Genomic DNA, 17,010 nt, shown 5'->3' on the forward strand with positions numbered 1-17,010 from the left:
AAATAGGAAAAATATATCAATTTTAGACAGAGGAGAGCTAAGAAAGGTAAAAATGAAAGTGTATTTAATGAAAGCACGACTGAATTGCTTCTACAGTTTAATATTAATTGTAAGGATTCTTACAATTACTTGCATATTAATAAACATAATTCGTCAGGATAATAAATGTAATGTGTATAATTATTAAAGTTGATTAACCTTGTTCCCCTCTATGCACTGCAATTTTTTTGAAAGCAGGAAGTGCTCCAAACTGATATCTCTAAATTAAATTTAACTCAATAAATTTGCATTGAGTGTATTCTGTATCCAAAGCACTTTGCTAAGTGCTGTAAAACAAATTGTCCTCTCTCAAGAGGTCCTCAGAGTCTAGTGAAGGCAACAGATATACGTAATTAGCTCAAGACTTACCAAGGGAACTCGCGTTACAGGTATAATCGTAGTACCCGGTGATCCCTTAGTAAACATCAAATATTCATTCATCTTTTACTGAACATATACCTTATGCCAGATCTGTATGAGGAGCTGTATTATTCAGGTGCAAAAAATATCAATGTGTTTCCAAAGGCCAACTCTTCTTACAACTACCTGCAACTTCTCTACCTTTGCTGTGAGCATCTTTCCTGCCTTTCTGAGACTCTCCAAAGAAAACCCCCCATTTGGTCTTTTTCATTGCCTCCCACGCCTACTTCCTGAGGGTTTTGGAACTTCTTCCTCTGGAAAACACAAATGCTACTCTTACAGATTCACAGAATGTTAGTTCTGAAAGGGATCTTCATGTTTTTCATAGAAATCCGTATATATACTGTATACTAAGAAAAAGGAATAGGAAGGTTTGTGGCTGGAAGTGGCAGATCCAGGGGCTCCGGCTGCCCTGAGGGCTGAGGGTTCAATACCTCTGCATGCCAGTGTGACTAGACGGGGGCAAGCAAATGACTGTCAGCCTGCCCAAAAGCCGTTCCTGTCACACTGATGTTACTTAGCACACTTGCTTGGAAATACTACCTTAGAGATTGTTTAGCCCAGCCCTTCAGTGTGTTTGTTTATTTTCTGGTGCTTCAGTTTTAGAAAGGAGAGAACCAAGGCGCAGAGAGGTGGCGTGGCTTACCCTAGAGCGCATACTGAGTCGGAGTTTCTCCCACTAGCTCCATGTAGAGATGGCTCCTCTTCACCACTATAAGGTACTTTCACAATGCTCTTAGTCCAGGGTCCCCAACTTCCTGTCCCTTTGTTTATGTCTGGAAAGTGCATCATTCCATTTCCCACTCATTTCTTCCTCTCCACTTGGTGACTTCCTATTCATCCTTCAAAGCCCAATTAGATTATTTACCTCCTTTGTCTAGCCTTCCCTATCTGCCCTGGGCAATTAGTCACTCCCTCTTCTTTTACCAGTGATTTCTTTTTTAAAAAACCAGCTTTAATAAGATACAACTTACATACACTGAAATGTGCCCAGTTTTAGCGTACAGCTCAATGCATTTTGACAAACGTATCCACCTGTGTGTCTACCACCACATCAATATGTAGAACATTTCCATTGCCACAAAAGTTCCCTCATGCTCTTTTCAGTTAATTGCCCTCCTCCCCCAGTCCTAGGCAATCACTGATCTGCTTTCTGTCCCTGTGGATTAGATTTGTGCTCTCCAGAATATCATATAAATGGAATCAAACAATATGTACTGCCTTGCCCTTGGTTTCTTTTGCTCAGGATAATATTTTTGAAACTTGTCTATGTTGTTGTCTGTATCAGTAGTTTGTTCCTTTTGTGGGAGTAATATTCTATTATGTGGAGAGACCACAGTTTGTTTCATCATTCACCTGTTGATGGACGTCTGGATTGTTTCCAGTTTTTTTGGCTATTATGAATAAAGCTGCTATGCACCCCCACAGCGTTTTACATTGACTTGTCCTATAGCACTTTTCATGTTAATTCTAATTATAGTTTATATATAGTGGAAAGAGCACTACCACCAGAGCCGAGCCCTAGATTTCTGATTCTAAGATAATGTATGTAAATTGCTCAGCACAGTTTCAGCATATGGTAAATGCTTAATCAATAATAGCTATTATGGCTGCTGTTCTTTTTACCTGTGTGACCATGAATAAGTTACTTAACCTCTCTGAGTCTCAGCTTCTCCTCATGTAAAATGAGAAATTTCCAGGATCTTGCCCTCAATGCTGAAACACACTGTGAGGGGTATCCAGAAATCATGTAGGGTGTTGGTAGGGGATGCTCTCCCAGTGGCCGATTAAATAATGGACGGTGTGACTTAAGACTTGTTGGAGGGCTGGCCCGGTGGCATAGGGGTTAAGTTTGCACGTTCCATTTCGGTGTCCTGGGGTCCGCCAGATCACATCCAGGGTGCAGACCTATGCACCACTTGTTGAGCCATGCTGTGGCAGGCGTCCCACATATAAAGTAGAGAAAGATGGGCATGGATGTTAGCTCAGGGTCAGTCGTCATCAGCAAAAAAGAGGAGGGTTGGAGGCAGATGTTAGCTCAGGGCTAATCTTCCTCAAAAAACCAAACAAAAAAAAGACTTGGTGGGAGTGACATGCTCAGCCAATTCAGTGGGAGGAGAGTTTACAGTGGGAAGCTGGGGAGTGATGGGCATAGGGAGCAGTAATAAGCTTCATGGGAAGTTACACGCAGACACACAGGATGTGGGACAGAGCATTTCTTTGAGCTTCAGGGAGCATGTCCAGGATGGGCTTACATGTGTGCTAAAGCAAGTGAATTATGATGATCCTCCCCAAATAACTTGGCTTTAGTGCTAAGGATATCCAGCCAGGCTCAAGGTTGCACAAGCCTTTTTCCCGTAGCTCTTTGCTAATTGAATTAAACCCTTCTTGGCAACAAGGGAGTCTCCCAAAGACTGACGGGAAGGATTGATTTTGCCAGTTGCTTCAGGCTGCGTGTCTCAGCTCAAACGCCTCTTTTAGCTACTGCCTCCTCTCATCTTCCTGTGACCGTTAGTGACACCTGATCGCATTACACACCGGTGCCCTTCTGGGTGTCATCTGTTGGCTAATACAATTGCTGCTAATTCGTAGAGGACAGGGCTCTGTACCCGGCTGGGGAGTCTTCACAGTGTCCTCATGCCCTTTTCAGCTTCAGCTGCAATGCCAATGGAATTTAAGGTACTTCACTCAGAAAAGGGAATGCTGTGTTTTGTTTTCCAGAATCATGTATGTGCTAGAACCCAAGCCAGCAGTAGAACAAAAGGAAAGCCACAGAATTAAAGTCTGTCTTCCAGCCCTTCACCTCCTCCTACTGTGGGCTTCAACTCACTGTCAAAGCTTACTGTGCCTTGCTCTGATGCCGGCCCTGACATTGGTTTCCCTACATTAAACCCAGCATATATGGGGTTAAAACCAAGAGCACCCAGCCCCTTCCCCTGCTTCTCCAGTTCCAGTAACTGGTTCTTGAAATTTATTGTGGGGAAACTGGGATAGCCAGAGAATAGCAAGAAGCTGAAACTTCCCAGACCCCAACTCCTCAGCTTCCTGACACCAGCGTAGGGGGTCGGAATTGATCACCCTAAAAGGTGTCTCTTTGGTTAAGGACAAGAGACTCTAAAAGAAACTTTGACCTTCCCCCTAACTGCCTAAAAGAATTCAAGATAGACGTCCTGTCCCCAGGACAGGCTGTCACCATAGATAACTCTGGGTATCAGTAGACTGAGGGTCCTTGCTAAGCCCATTCTTATCAAAGTTCTGTTTACCAAATCTCTGCTTTTCCATCTCCATGTGAACTGTCTTCCTTCCCTTCAAAGTCCCAAACCACTACCCCCAACATCTTCCTTTGTCTTTGCTGAAGATGGTATTTAAGGTGACATCTTCACCCATTCTGGCCTGATACTCAGTTTTTCTGGGTTTCTCCCATGTATATATGTTATAAAGCTTTGTTTGATTTTCTCCTGTTATTCTGTCTCACGTCAATTCAATCCTTAGACCAGCAAGAAGGACCTAGAGGGTAGAGGAATTGTCTTCCTCCCCTAAACCAGAATTCACCATCCATCACAGAGGCAGACAACCAGGGACATGGATCTGTGGATTCCCTTATCTCACCATCTGCCTCTCTGCAAGGAGCCTCACAAGGCCAAACACAGGCTGGTGGGAAGGTGCCAACCAGCAAGGCTACATGTTCCTCCTCCCTACAAGCAGCCACATTCCTCACAACCTTTGAAAACCCTTGCCTCCTATCTTTTGAAGAGACAAATTTGAGGGTTTACTCTCATCTCCCGGCTGACATCACCCAAAATAAACCCCTTTCCTTGCCATAAGCCTGGTGTTCCAGTTTTTATTTTGGCCTTCTCTTGTGTGGTGGGTAAAAGAATGTGTGTTTGTGGCTGATAACAGCTCTGCCTGGAGCCTTCGCATGGCATTCTCCCAAGCTCTGAGCCTTCCTCCCATTCCTTCGTGATAACCTCTCTTTTGTGGCATATTTCCTTTTCGTTAAATTCATAAGTATCTAAAAATTGTGTTTCAAACTGCTAAGGCATCTCTCTCATAGGTCAAATACTTCATAGCTATACGTTCCTTTGGAGAATTAGAATTTACCTCGAATGAGTGATTCGCAGGCTGAGCATTTCAGGTAACTTGATGTACCTGCAATTGGAGATATTTTGAGGCAGGTGGTTATTTTTTTTTTAAAGATTTTATTTTTTTCCTTTTTCTCCCTGAAGCCCCCTGGTACATAGTTGTGTATTCTTCGTTGTGGGTCCTCTTAGTTGTGGCATGTGGGACACTGCCTCAGCGTGGTTTGATGAGCAGTGCCATGTCGGCACCCAGGATTCAAACCAACGAAACACTGGGCTGCCTGCAGCGGCGCTCACGAACTTAACCACTTGGCCACGGGGCCAGCCCCAAGGCAGGTGGTTATTTTAAGTTTACTTCATATCAGCTACTAATGCTCGCTAACATGGCCTATGAGATGAATAGAAATATTTTACAGTGCTTATGATTCTGCATAACATGGTAATTTTACATGATTGTGTGGAAAACTGAACCAGGAGCTACCTTGTCATGGAAGCAGAACTGGTCATCCAGTTCCTCAGTATGATAGTAGGACCTATGGCTAATAAACTAATTGGGACTATTTGTTCCAATTATTTGTTCAGGTCCAATTCTTCTGTGGCCATGTGACCACAGCATTTATTAAAAATTGTCCATCTCGCTTCCAGGAATAAACAGTAGCATGATTCATAAGAGAGGAAAAGGCCCTTAAGGTATGAAATCATCGCCAGGCCAGAGGGATGGCTACAATTTATCAGAATCACCACTGTCAATAAATAGTGGGACTTTCAGAACTTGGTTGCCTTCTGAATAAAGCCAGTAAGGATTAACACATGACAAATAATTTACCTTTTACAGAAACCTCGCAGAGATGGTTTGTAGATATGTAATTGTTAGAGATTCAGGAAACCTCTAAGTTTTATAAAATAGATCTAGATATACCGTTGAGACAGGAACATCACCAAAGAAAGCTATAGCCTAGTAAACTATATTATATATAATGCGTGAACAAATCAAGAAGAAACAGCAGGTTGTGTTCTGCACGGAGCTCACATTTAGCAGTGTTCTGCTGCAGTCGGCAGTACAAGTTTATAACAACTGATTGTTAAATGTTCAGGAATTTTGCAAGTTGTTGTTAAATTTTGTTGGTAGCTTGAAATAAGCTGTGGTGGGAGTGTTTAACCACAGAAATTGGCAACTGCTATAGACCGGAGCTTTTTATTTGTTTGCTTTGTTTTGTTTTCAGAGAGCTGGTTTACCAGTCCACCAATATCTACTGCTGTTGAAGGCAGAGAGATTCTGTCAGGAAAAGTTATATTCCCATCTCTCAGAGAGGGATGTTTCCAGAAACTATGATTAGTATTCCTTCAGTTGTCTTTGCTTCAGGTCTGTGCTCCCCAAACAAACTGCTGCTTATTTATCTGGTACAGTAGATCAACTGGTGTTAAATGGTGCTGCTTAAAGTCCTGGGGAGTCTAAGGAACCCTCTTCGGGGACATCTGGGGAAGGGAGGAGAAGGGTCACGTGAGGCTGAGCAGGACTTTCATCTATCTTCAACCAGAGCATTTTTATTTTCTCCGTTTTACATATTGGTCGTCCACAAAAAAGAAAAACAAACCAACAAAACACTTGTTTGAAGAAAGCGGACCACTGCTGAACAAACTTCTGAAAATAGAATGCCAGAACTCTTTGTTCACCAGAAAAGCACAGCCCTTATTGTTAATAAATTATTATTCTGGGTATAATTCAGCCACTTGTGAGTTTAGTTAACCTCACTTAGTTTCCTATTAACTGGTAAGGTTGGGATACGCCGATTGAAAATTCAAATTTCTTGACGCGCCATGTTGAAGACCAGACCCACGCGTGAGGAACTGCCTTTCCGAGATTTTGACCAGAGCGTCAGCAGGCCATCCTCTCTGATCGCTCTCTCTTATATGTAGCAACTGGGAGACTTCCTCTTTGCTGCAAGGAAACTGGAAAATGAGTCAATCAGGTGAGCTGGGCTCAAGTCCTGGAAAGTTTTTAAAATGGCTCCTCTTCTAGTTACAAAAGTGACCTGACGTCCCTTATCAAGTTTTAGAAAATTAGAAAAGCAAAAAGAAGAAAACGAAAACCATTTCCACTATCCAAAGACAGTCACTATTACTTTCAGACGATATTCCAGCTGTTGATACAAACATACATGTTCACTCACATATACGTCATTCTTTTTTAAGAGGAGTTTTGAAACGTTCGGTTCGCAATGTAATGCCGCTTGGCTGGTTCTCATCACAGCTTCCTCATCTGTAATACGTGAGTGTGGGCTGATCTATTCATGAAACGCCTCTTCTCTATATGAAATTCTAAATAAAAGCTAATGTAAAACCTTCAAATTAAAAAAATAAAGTAGTTATTTTACGAGGTACTCTCTGCATATGGTATAATCAAAAGCGCAGTATAGTATTCAACAAACAGACAGCTCCCTCCCGCAGCCTCCAGTTCACTCCAGAGGCAATCATTGTTAGTGGTTCCTTGTTCATTTTCCAGAGATATTCTGAGCGTATACAAGCATATCTGTAAAGTGTAACAACTAATTTAAAGGAACGATTTGTGGTTTATATATGGAAGTAGAGCTCAAATGTTTTCAATCTATTAGAATCTTTTAAAAAAGTGTTTTGTTCTTGTTTTGTTTTTGTACTTTATTTTCCTTTATGGCTAGAGAAAACTCATCTATAGTGATTATTATTGTCATAGTCATCAGCAAACATAAATTAAGCCCCTGTTGTATGCAGGTTACTGTAAGAGTATCTTCACTTAGAGAATGAAGTGTTTTGACTTTGGGAGTGGGAGTTGGGGCTTGGTAAGATGATAATTGCATAACAACAAGACTCGCCAAATCAGAAGTAAAGAACATATCTTCATTTTTTGTCTGGAAAGTTAAAAAGAAAAAAATCCCAGCATAATCACATTTAGAAGTGAGCAGGTAATGTGTGTTTAGGAAGTCAGTGTAGATGTGGCAGTTTTTGTTACCTGTGTATAGCCAATGTGGAGATGGTATTAGTTTCCTATTGCTGCTGTGACAAATCACCACAACCACAGTGGCTCAAAAGAACACAAATTTATTAGCTCATAGTTCTATAGATTAGAAGTCTGACACAGGTCTTACTGGGCTAAAATTAAGATTTTGACAGTGCTGCATTCCTTTCCAGAGGCTCTAGAACCCCTTTTCCTGCCTTTTTCAGTTTCTAGAGGCCACCACGTTCGTTGGCTCACAGCTACCCTTTTCCACCTTCAAAGCTAGCAATGTTGTATCTCTCTGCTCTGTCTTCGGTAGGCACGTCTTCCCCTGACCACAGCCAGGAAGGGCTCTCTGCTTTTAAGGTCTTGCATGATTAGATTGGGCCCAGATAATTCAGAATAACCCAGATAATCTAGAATAACTTTCTTATCTCAAGGCCCTTAATTTAATCAAATCTACAAAGTCTCTTTGTCAAGTATGGTAATATATTCACAGGCTTTAGGGGTTAGAATGTGGACATCCTTGGGGGGGCCTGCCTACCACAGGGGGCAGGAGAAATGAATTCCCAAAGGAAAGAAGTATTCCTTCTATGCTGTCCTATGTGATGAAGGATTCTTGCGAAAATCCCCAAATAGGGCCTGAAATGTCTGGCCCTAGCCAAGTAGCAATTTTCTACTTCTTATGGGAATAATATACTAGCACATTGTGACCATTGTTCATAAGCAAGGCAGGCCAGAGTCACTGAGTCTTTTCCTGTAAGATATTTTAATGTCTCACTGAGTAACATATACTACTCCTTTGGTTGAAATCCCTCTTATTTAAGAATCCCGTTTCCTTAGCTTTTTAAGATGCATTTCTTTATAAACAGTCAAGGTATAAGCTTGTCACTTTGAATCTCAAACAATGCAAAAGGAAGTTATAAAAGTATTTTTACCAGTGTCCTAGAATTAACGCTTGTTGAATCTGCAGAGACTTAACACTAAGGCCAGGGGCAAGCCTCAGTTTCTCAGGGAGGAATTATAGGTCCAGAGTCCTTTGGCAAATTGAAGATTCCCACCTACAGGAGGAAGACGGAGAGCATTATAGAAAATACCCAGATATTTTTGGGACGTTGCATATATTGACAATTGGTCTGAGGAAGAAAAAAATCAAACTTGGTTTACAGAGGGGTCTGTACAATAAGCTGGCACCATCCAAAAGTGGATAGCTGCAGCATTACAGCCCCACTCGGGGATGACCCTGAAGGACCAGAGTGAAGGAATCTCCTTCCAGTGGGCAGAACTTTGGACAATAGATTTGGTTGTTCATATCTAGAGTGAGAGATGGCCAGAAGTATGGATCTACACTGCTTCATGGGCAGTTGCTAATTGTTGGGCTGGTGGGTTAGGGACTTGGAAGAAACAGGATTCAACAATTGATCACAAGGAAGTTTTGGGAAGAAGTATGTGGATGGACCTCTCTGAACGGGCACAAACTCTGAAGATATTTGTGTTCCACATGAAAGCCCACCGAAGGACATCTACGGCAGAGGAGGCTCTTAATTATCAGGTGGACAAAATGATGCTTTTTGAGATGTCAGTCACTTTGCCTAGCCACCCCAGTGTTTACTCAATGAACCCCTGAACAAAGTGGCTGTGGTGGCTGGGATGGAGACTATGCATGGGCTTAACAACACACACATGCTTACTAAGGCTGACTTGGCTAATGCTTCTGCTGAGTGCTGAATCTGCCAACACAAAGACCAACATTAAATCCCCTTGGGTGGCTTCTCTGACGCATGGCTTCTGTAGCACGCACTGACCACCAGCACCCAGTGGCCAGTAGGTGGCACCTCTCCAGGCTGTTTCATAGTGCAGTGTCTCCGGTGAGACATCTCCCTGTGAATAACTTTCCTTAGCACCCTAGAGGATGGATTTCCAGCAAGTTCTGCCAGCACAGCACCATGAAGACTTCTCTGTCATCCAACGAGTCACTCTTGAGCTCTCTCCAAGATTTGGACCTTGAACCAGGGGACTGAAACAGATAGAGAATAAATAAACACTTTCATTAATTTGATTGATTATTGTCCTGAAATTTCCGTCTCACTGTGATAAGAGGAATCAAAGCCTGATCCAGTCCTAAGAGGGCGAAGGCATCCCCAAATCTCACATGTCCTAAAATAGGAAACAATATTTCTTCAAGAATTCATGAAAATTTATTTCTTATTTTTAAACTGGAGCTGAATATACAAGAATAATTCTGCATGACTTTTGTTTATAATTAAAAAAAATCCAAATCCTTCATGTTTGCATAAACTTTTGTTTTAAAAAGCGTTGTCTACAAAATTGATTGTGACGGAAGAGATTAATGTATGAATGAGCCTTTCCAATGTCCACCTTTGGTTTTAGGCTAATGCAGTCTTTTGGTGCTTGTGTCCTGTGGCTATTTAAAGCCTGAAAAACAACAATTACCCTTGGAGGTGCCTTATGACTTACAACCTACTTTTACATATACTATAACTTTTAATCAACAACCTTCAAAGTTAGTTATGATAATTTAAATAATGTAACTTTTTTCTTGTTAAAATATTATATTTTTATTGTAGAAAATTTAACAAACAGCAGTTGTTTGCACATTCTACTTCGGCAGCCCAGGGTCGAGGTTTAGGATCCCAGGTTTGGGCCTATGCACTGCTTGGCAAGCCACGCTGTGGCAGGCGTCCCACATATAAAGTAGAGGAAGATGGGCACAGATGTTAGCTTAGGGCCAGTCTTCCTCAGCAAAAAGAGGAGGATTGGCAGCAGATGTTAGCTCAGGGCTAATCTTCCTCAAAAAAAAAAAAAAGAATACATTTTAAATGACCTATAATCTCACTATCAAGTGATAACTGTTGTTAGAACTTTAATGTATATTCATCCAGTCTTGTTTTTATCCATATAAAGACATGTTTTTCTAAAAATGGACTCATGCTGCACATAATCTGCTAATTTATATAACAATATAGCATGAATATGTTTTTATGTCATTAAGTGTGTTCTCCCTTAACCATGATCTTAATCCTTTGGAATTAAGACCTCCTTAAGAATCTAATGATGGCTATATGCCTAAACCCCAGAAGAAGCAATTATGCAAATACACAATTGAAATTTATCAGCGAATGAACACAGGAGGACCTAGGATTTCTGGGAGTTGAAGCTTACATAATTTTGGAGACTCTCTCTTATTTTCTTGTTTTAAACTTTATTTTCTTTTTCATAGGTTGCATACTTACTTTTAAAACATTTAAACAATGCAAAATATATAAAGTGGCAGCAGCTACCCCAACCCGGCCCCAAGTCATTCTGGTAAAGAGAATGGTATTTTCCCTATTTATGAAACTATAAATGAATAATATTTTCTACAGTATTAGTTTTTAAAAAATGCAAATAGGATCATACAGTTCAACAACTTGCTCTTCTCACTTAATAGTATATTAGACATTGAAGAGTATTTATTAAATGTGAGAAAGTGAATTTAATTTTGACTCTCCATCTCTAAGTTTCAATCTAATTGTTAGCTGATATGAAAATGATTTCTTTAATGTTTTCATATCAGTTAATTATTAATTAGGTAGTCTTTTGGAAATGCTGCACAGTTTTATTAAATAGGAAAAAAGAGTGCTTTTAGTACTTGTGATTTCTGTTAAAAAAGTTTATTTTATTTTGGTTAAGAAACAAAATGAAACACTTGTCTAGACTGCAGGATTGAGAAACTGACCTGAAAATGATGGAAAATTTCCATTTTCTCACACCATAGGGATGCTCTGTAAAAGGAAAAAACCAAAATTACATATAAGTGTGAATATTTATTTAGAATAAGAAATCACAACATCTTGCTAGAGACTTAGAGATTCAGTTCCTTTTTAAATGAGATCTGTTCAGGAAATTTACCAGAAATGCTTATACAGAAATCCTTCCTGATTGCAACCTGGCTTCCCCTTCACGTGTGGAAACTTCTTTAACTCTCAGCAATTCAGTACTCACAGAGGCCTGCATAAATAAGGGGTGAGAGAGCCTTCCTAGCCCCTCATTTCATTAACTTCAAGGTAAATTCACGTCTGTTCGCGAATTAGACCTATTGGGCGCCAGGTGAAGAACGCCTGCTCCACCGTAGCATCTTTAACGGCTTCCCAGTGGGCTACTGCATGGAGGTACAAAAGTGTGCTTAACCAGGTGCCTTCTGTTGAACATTTAAGATGGTGTTATAAACAACTCTGGGATAAACATCCTTATAGCTAGATCTCTGCACACTTCCTTGGTTATTTCCTTAGGATAAATTCCTGGAAGTGGATCAAAGGGTACGGCAAATTTTAAAACTTTAGATTTGGCAGGAATACTTAAGTTCCATTTCACATATAAAAAAAGTGAGGGCGTAGTGGTTCACAGATATGGATCTTTAAACGCAACTTCTCTGACCCGAATCATATGTCATTCACAGTCTACCACACGACTCCTGTAAACCATCTGCCACTGTAAAGGTTTTGCCTCCAGAATGACTCCATTGTGAGAAATGCTCCATTTCCCAGCCTTGCCACATGCATTTAGCTTCAGCTCAGGTTGTTCTCCACGATTTAGTTGTGGTAAACCTTTTAATTTGACACAGGACAGCCGTTAGGTATTTCTTGGGCATTGCTATTTGCTTAACTCCTTGGATTTCAGGAGGATTGTGTCTGGCACATAAGAGATGCTCAGTAAACTGTTGATTGTTGAAAGGAGTTGAATAGTTTCAACAGTCCTACAACTCCAGAGACGGGCTGTGTTTCCAAAATGTCACCATCTAGCTTGTGCTCCTAACATTTATGGTCCCAGATGGAAATGGCTATAGACTTTTGAGAGGTCCATGGCTATTCCAAACCTTATGGCTATACAGTTTTGTGACAAAGTTTGTTGCATTTTGTACACTACTTTATTAAAGGTATGGAGGTAAGGGAATCAGCAAACGAGGGGACAGGTAGCTGGCTGCAATGCTCACTTTTCTCTCCCCCTGACTAGTTCAAAGCTAAAATAAGCAGATGTTTACTGAATACCTGCAAGGCACCGGCCACACTGGTTTAAGGAGTCTCAGTTAAAAGAATATCATTACATAGACAGATTCCGACCTACATCACACAATTATTTATGTTTAGTTTTATATATCATTATAAGGTGTATTGAGGAAGCTGTCTAAAATAGTGGAAAAGAATGACCAACAGAGAGTGGTCTGCTTTTTACCTAGTTGTCTGGGTTAATCTACCGGGTCTGTGTCCTGGTCATCAAACCACACTAACAATGCCTTGCTAAGATGGAATTCGAATTCTACAAACACACACATTCATGTTTATATCTATATCTTTCTATATTTCGGGTTGATTCATTTAGGAAGATGCTCTTTGAATAAAGTTTCATGTATATAACATGTTTAACTTCTGTAAGATGTTTAGTATTCATAGATAATTAGGTGTTCTTAGATAATGCTTTTCAGACTGGGTGTTTGGAGTGGTGATTTAAAAATCATTTAAAATACCATCAACTACTTTGTGGAGCTCACAATGGGGGAAACTACGACATTTATAAAATGGCAGCTCTTGTTCATCGGAGTAAAGACATCTGCGGAGGGCAAACTGCAAGAAGCGTGTGTGGCGCACCTGGGATTACTTTTTGAACGCCTTCACATCTGCTTAATTTTGTTTAAACATGACGGTAAGAAAACAAAACAAAACCCTCACAGCCGTCAATTTATTTCCCTATCTGGTTGTAATAATCTTACATTCTTTAGGAGCTACTATAAACAGCAGCAAAGATGATCCATGCTCTTGAAAAAAGTAATTGTATTTATTAAAAATATGTCACAATGCGTTTGTGTGCAGTCAAAACACAAGGGGGTGTATCAGGATTTAATGTCTCTGACACATTCCTTTGGCTCAGATAAAACATTACCTCTTCCCCTTCAATGGCCAATTTAGCATAACCATTTTCATGACTATATGTAGGCACATTACAAAAAGCAAAAAATAAATCAGGATGCTATTCCTTTCGCTGCAGCACTAGGCATCTAATTGATTGAGGTTTGGCCACAAAGTGCAATTTCGTTGCGTTCTGGCAGCCCAGCTGGGGTAACTGCCCACGTCCCCCAGCTGCTTCTTAGGGACACTCCTGGGGTTAGGCAAAGGGTAGGCCTCACCACGGTCCGCAGGGTCTGAAGCGACCGCGGTACCACCCGGGGAGGAGCGTCAAGAACCGCTCGTTGGCCGCCGCTCAAAGCCGCCTTCCTAAGAGTGCGGCTGATTGACGGTAGCAGGTGGGCGGGGGCTCTAATTGGGAGCGCGGAGAAGATGATACGAGGAACCTGTGGAGCCGCCCGCAGACCGGTTCGGTTCGGTTCGTTGGGCGGCGGCAGCCGAGAACGAGCGCCGGCTGCGCGCGCAACGCCCGCTCCCGACTCGGGCCGCGCGGCCCCCCGGTCCCCCGGCGGCGCGCGCGCCCCGCCCACCCCCCGTGCGCGCGTTCCCGCCCTGCCGGCGCGCGCCCCCGTCCCTTCCCGCCTCGGCTCCTGCCCGCGCGCGCCCCGCCCTCCGTCCCGCGCGCGCCAGCTCTGCGCCCACCCGCCCCCCGGCGCGCGCGAGCCGGCTGGCGAGGCGCGCGGGGGGCGGGGCGCCGCGCTGACGTTGCCCGGGATGCGGGCAGGTTCCGCCGCCGCCGCCGCCGCCTCGCCTGCCACCGGGGTTTGTATGAACACACCGGGCGGCGGGCGGCGAGGGGTTCGCCGTGCGCCCAGGGAGCAGCCGCTGGCGCTGTCGGCGCCGAGCCGGGTGCTGCGGCTGTGCCCAGGCCCTGCCAGCGCCCCATCCTGGAGCCGGTGAGCGCCCCGCCGCCGTCCGCGCGTCCCGGCCGGCCGTCCCTCGGCTCTCCGCGGCTGCGGCGTCCGGGGGCGGGGGAAGCGGGCAGCAGCGGCCCCGGGCTAGCCGCCGTCTGCGCCCTGGACCTCTCCGCCCCTCTCCTGACAGGTCGGGGAACGCGTGTCTTTCGGGGGGTGGGCCGAGTCGTGAGGGAAACCCCCGATGGGTTGGGGCTGTGGCCGCTTTTTGGAAAACGCCCCACCCAGCCCCCACCTCCGGACGGTCGGTCGCCCCCGCCCCAGTCCCCGCGCAGAGGCGGCCCCCGTGCCCTGCCTTTCCTCTTGGGCCCCGAGCGCCGGTAGCCGCGGTGCGGCGGGAGCAGAGCCGAGGGCGGCGGGCTGGGGCCGAGCGCGCGCCCCGCGTCCCCACCCGCCGGGCCCCCGCCCCTCGGTGCGCCGGCTGCCAGGTGGGCTGGTGAGTGTGACGGCGGCGAGGCGAGGTTTGCTTCCTCTCAGTGCGGGGCTTGGCCTGAAGTGTGTTCTCTGTTTACATCTTGTCACCTTGTGGTTTGATTTGAACCTGTATCCGATCGCCCTCGATGACAGTGCAGTGTCCCTACGGCCTTCCTGCCTGAGTTGCGGCTTCTGAATCGCAGGTGTTCAAGGACTCCTGCCAGCCCAGCGCCGGGGCTTGCCGGGCTCCACGGCCGCTGCCGCCTGGTGCCGCTTACGCCTGGGAGTACCTGTGCGGTTCTGAGTCGGTTGGTTTCCTTTCCTGGGCATTTTCTCGTGATCGAAGGGAGTTTTGGTACATTTTAGTGTAATCGATGTGAATATCGCTAACTTACAGCCCATTTCTCGTTTTAGTGTAGCTTGCTTAAGTGTCTGAAGGTCTGGCACTGCTGATGGCCTAAGACGTTCTAACACTTAGCGGGAATTTTCATTGGCGATATTAGCTCTGTGTGGGTGTTTTTTTTTTTCTTCACGTGTTCAAAATTGTAACAGTGTTTAATTATAATGCATGACAATTTGTCATTAGAAAGGACTTTAACAGTTATCTCGATCACTCATTTTCACTTCTCTTTTATGTCCGTGTTATCTCGTGTAAATGGAGTTATCACTTTATTTGTTAACTTCTGAATAATTCTTATAAATTGTCTTCTTTCCTGAGAAAACCAGAAAGTTATTTTTGTCATTGTATTGTGGCGGGAGGCCAAATAAGTAGTAGTGTATTTAAGGCACTTTAAATGGTACATATTTTTAAACATGTGCCAAATGTTAATCAAAACCAACCAACCAAAAAAAAAAAAAAAAAAACCCTGGAAGATCTATAAGCATTTCCTATGTAATTACTATGAGAGAGTTGGCGGTTCCTTATCCACTCCTTATTTCTCATCCTTAAGCAGAGTTGTAATGTGACTTGTTCAGTGTCCCTTTCCACTTGAGTTAAGTTCTTGAAGGAAATTAGAGGTTAATGACTTCAAAATTCTGCCTTGAATGGCTTCAACACATATTTAGAACTGCAGTCTCACTCTGAACTCTGAAATGAAGGGAGCAGACTTACAGTTACCCTTGTAATTGGCCAACACTGCAAAAACATTTAAATGTATTAATGTAATTTAACTTTTGTAGAAGCAATTTTTACAAAGCTTTGAATTGAGGCGCTATTCTCTTTAGAACAGTCTAGCTAAACTTCTGTATGATAATGGTTTTATCTCTGATAGCAAAGAGAAGAGAGGTCAAGACTTGTGAAATTCCCTAATTTGTATTATAGTCTGCATTTTGGAGTTTTAAAAAAAATTCATCTTTCAAATTCTGCTCTTCTTGCTTGAAGTCCCCTAGTACCTGGAAGTTGAACAATGCATCACCCTGTCAGAAGGCTCTCTGCAGGTTGGGAGCTTCCCTTAGGCGGTGGGTCTCCATGTAAACACTAGGAATTGTTTAGAGTGGGCGCTGAATTTCAAACTTTGTATATTGTTGCTGGTTACTGTGCCTGTGTACTATAGTGTAGTGGCTAATCGGGCCTCAGAGCCAGACTGGCTGGCTTTGAATCCGGGCTTTGCTTTAGGCAAGTTATTTATCCTCTTTGTGCTTCAATTTTCTCAACTCCAAAAGTGGGAATAATAATGGTTATACCCTTAAGATGGTCTTGAGTATTAAATGAGTTAATACACATGAAGTGCTTAGCCCACAGTGCCTCGTACATAGTTAGCGCTCGGGAAATGCTGCTGCTTTTCCTCAGTCTTCCATGGGATCTAGTAAGCCGAAGAATAACTTTGGGCTGATGGAGCATTATTAGTGCAGATTATTCCTCTATGACCCATTTGCTTCTTTGAGACTAAATGAGAGCTTAGTTTCACTGTCCTGCCTTGGAAGCATGCAATTTAGTTTTAAATAGAACAGCTGGGAGCCTGAGCTGGGTGCCCTGGGATGCTGCTGGAGAGCTGCTCAAGTGCCCTGTTTGAACCCTCTGACAGGACCTTGGATTGTCTCCCTCGTGGTGCTGTTGGCTGCTATTTTAGTCACCTGTTTTTGAATTTGTGATTGTGCATTTCTTTGACTGTCATGTGCTGCTATCAAAAATATTATCTATCAAACTCTTGAGGGGTATATATGTTTTTATCTGATAAGATATTGCATGATGTTTCCAGGATATATAAAGTCAG

At 43.3% G+C, this 17,010-nt stretch overlaps 1 protein-coding gene and 1 long non-coding RNA gene across 14 annotated transcripts in view; one reads left to right on the forward strand and one right to left on the reverse strand.

The window, feature by feature from the left end:
* Window positions 1-7,643: 7,643 nt before the first annotated feature.
* Window positions 7,644-13,914, reverse strand: LOC123280258 (uncharacterized). Of its 2 annotated transcripts, XR_006519034.2 has the most exons (4): window positions 13,691-13,914; window positions 11,249-11,294; window positions 9,201-9,526; window positions 7,644-8,570 (listed from the first exon to the last, which is right to left on the reverse strand). It is a non-coding gene; the product is annotated as an uncharacterized lncRNA (long non-coding RNA). The 2 variants fall into 2 exon arrangements; XR_011497471.1 differs by having other exon boundaries at window positions 7,644-9,526.
* A 228-nt stretch (window positions 13,915-14,142) lies between these two features.
* The window catches only part of AGTPBP1 (ATP/GTP binding carboxypeptidase 1), a 176,548-nt gene continuing 173,680 nt past the window's right edge, over window positions 14,143-17,010 (forward strand). For 4 of the 12 annotated variants that reach the window (XM_044756656.2, XM_044756661.2, XM_044756658.2 and 1 more), the window contains exon 1: window positions 14,146-14,365. The gene's annotated coding sequence lies outside the window, so the exon portion shown is untranslated. Of the gene's footprint in view, window positions 14,514-14,927; window positions 15,106-17,010 lie in introns of those variants that run through there. The other 8 variants (XM_070495448.1, XM_044756663.2, XM_070495449.1 and 5 more) reach the window with 5 other exon arrangements.

The sequence above is a fragment of the Equus asinus genome, chromosome 23 (genome assembly GCF_041296235.1).
Source record: "Equus asinus isolate D_3611 breed Donkey chromosome 23, EquAss-T2T_v2, whole genome shotgun sequence".
Lineage (NCBI taxonomy): Eukaryota > Metazoa > Chordata > Mammalia > Perissodactyla > Equidae > Equus > Equus asinus.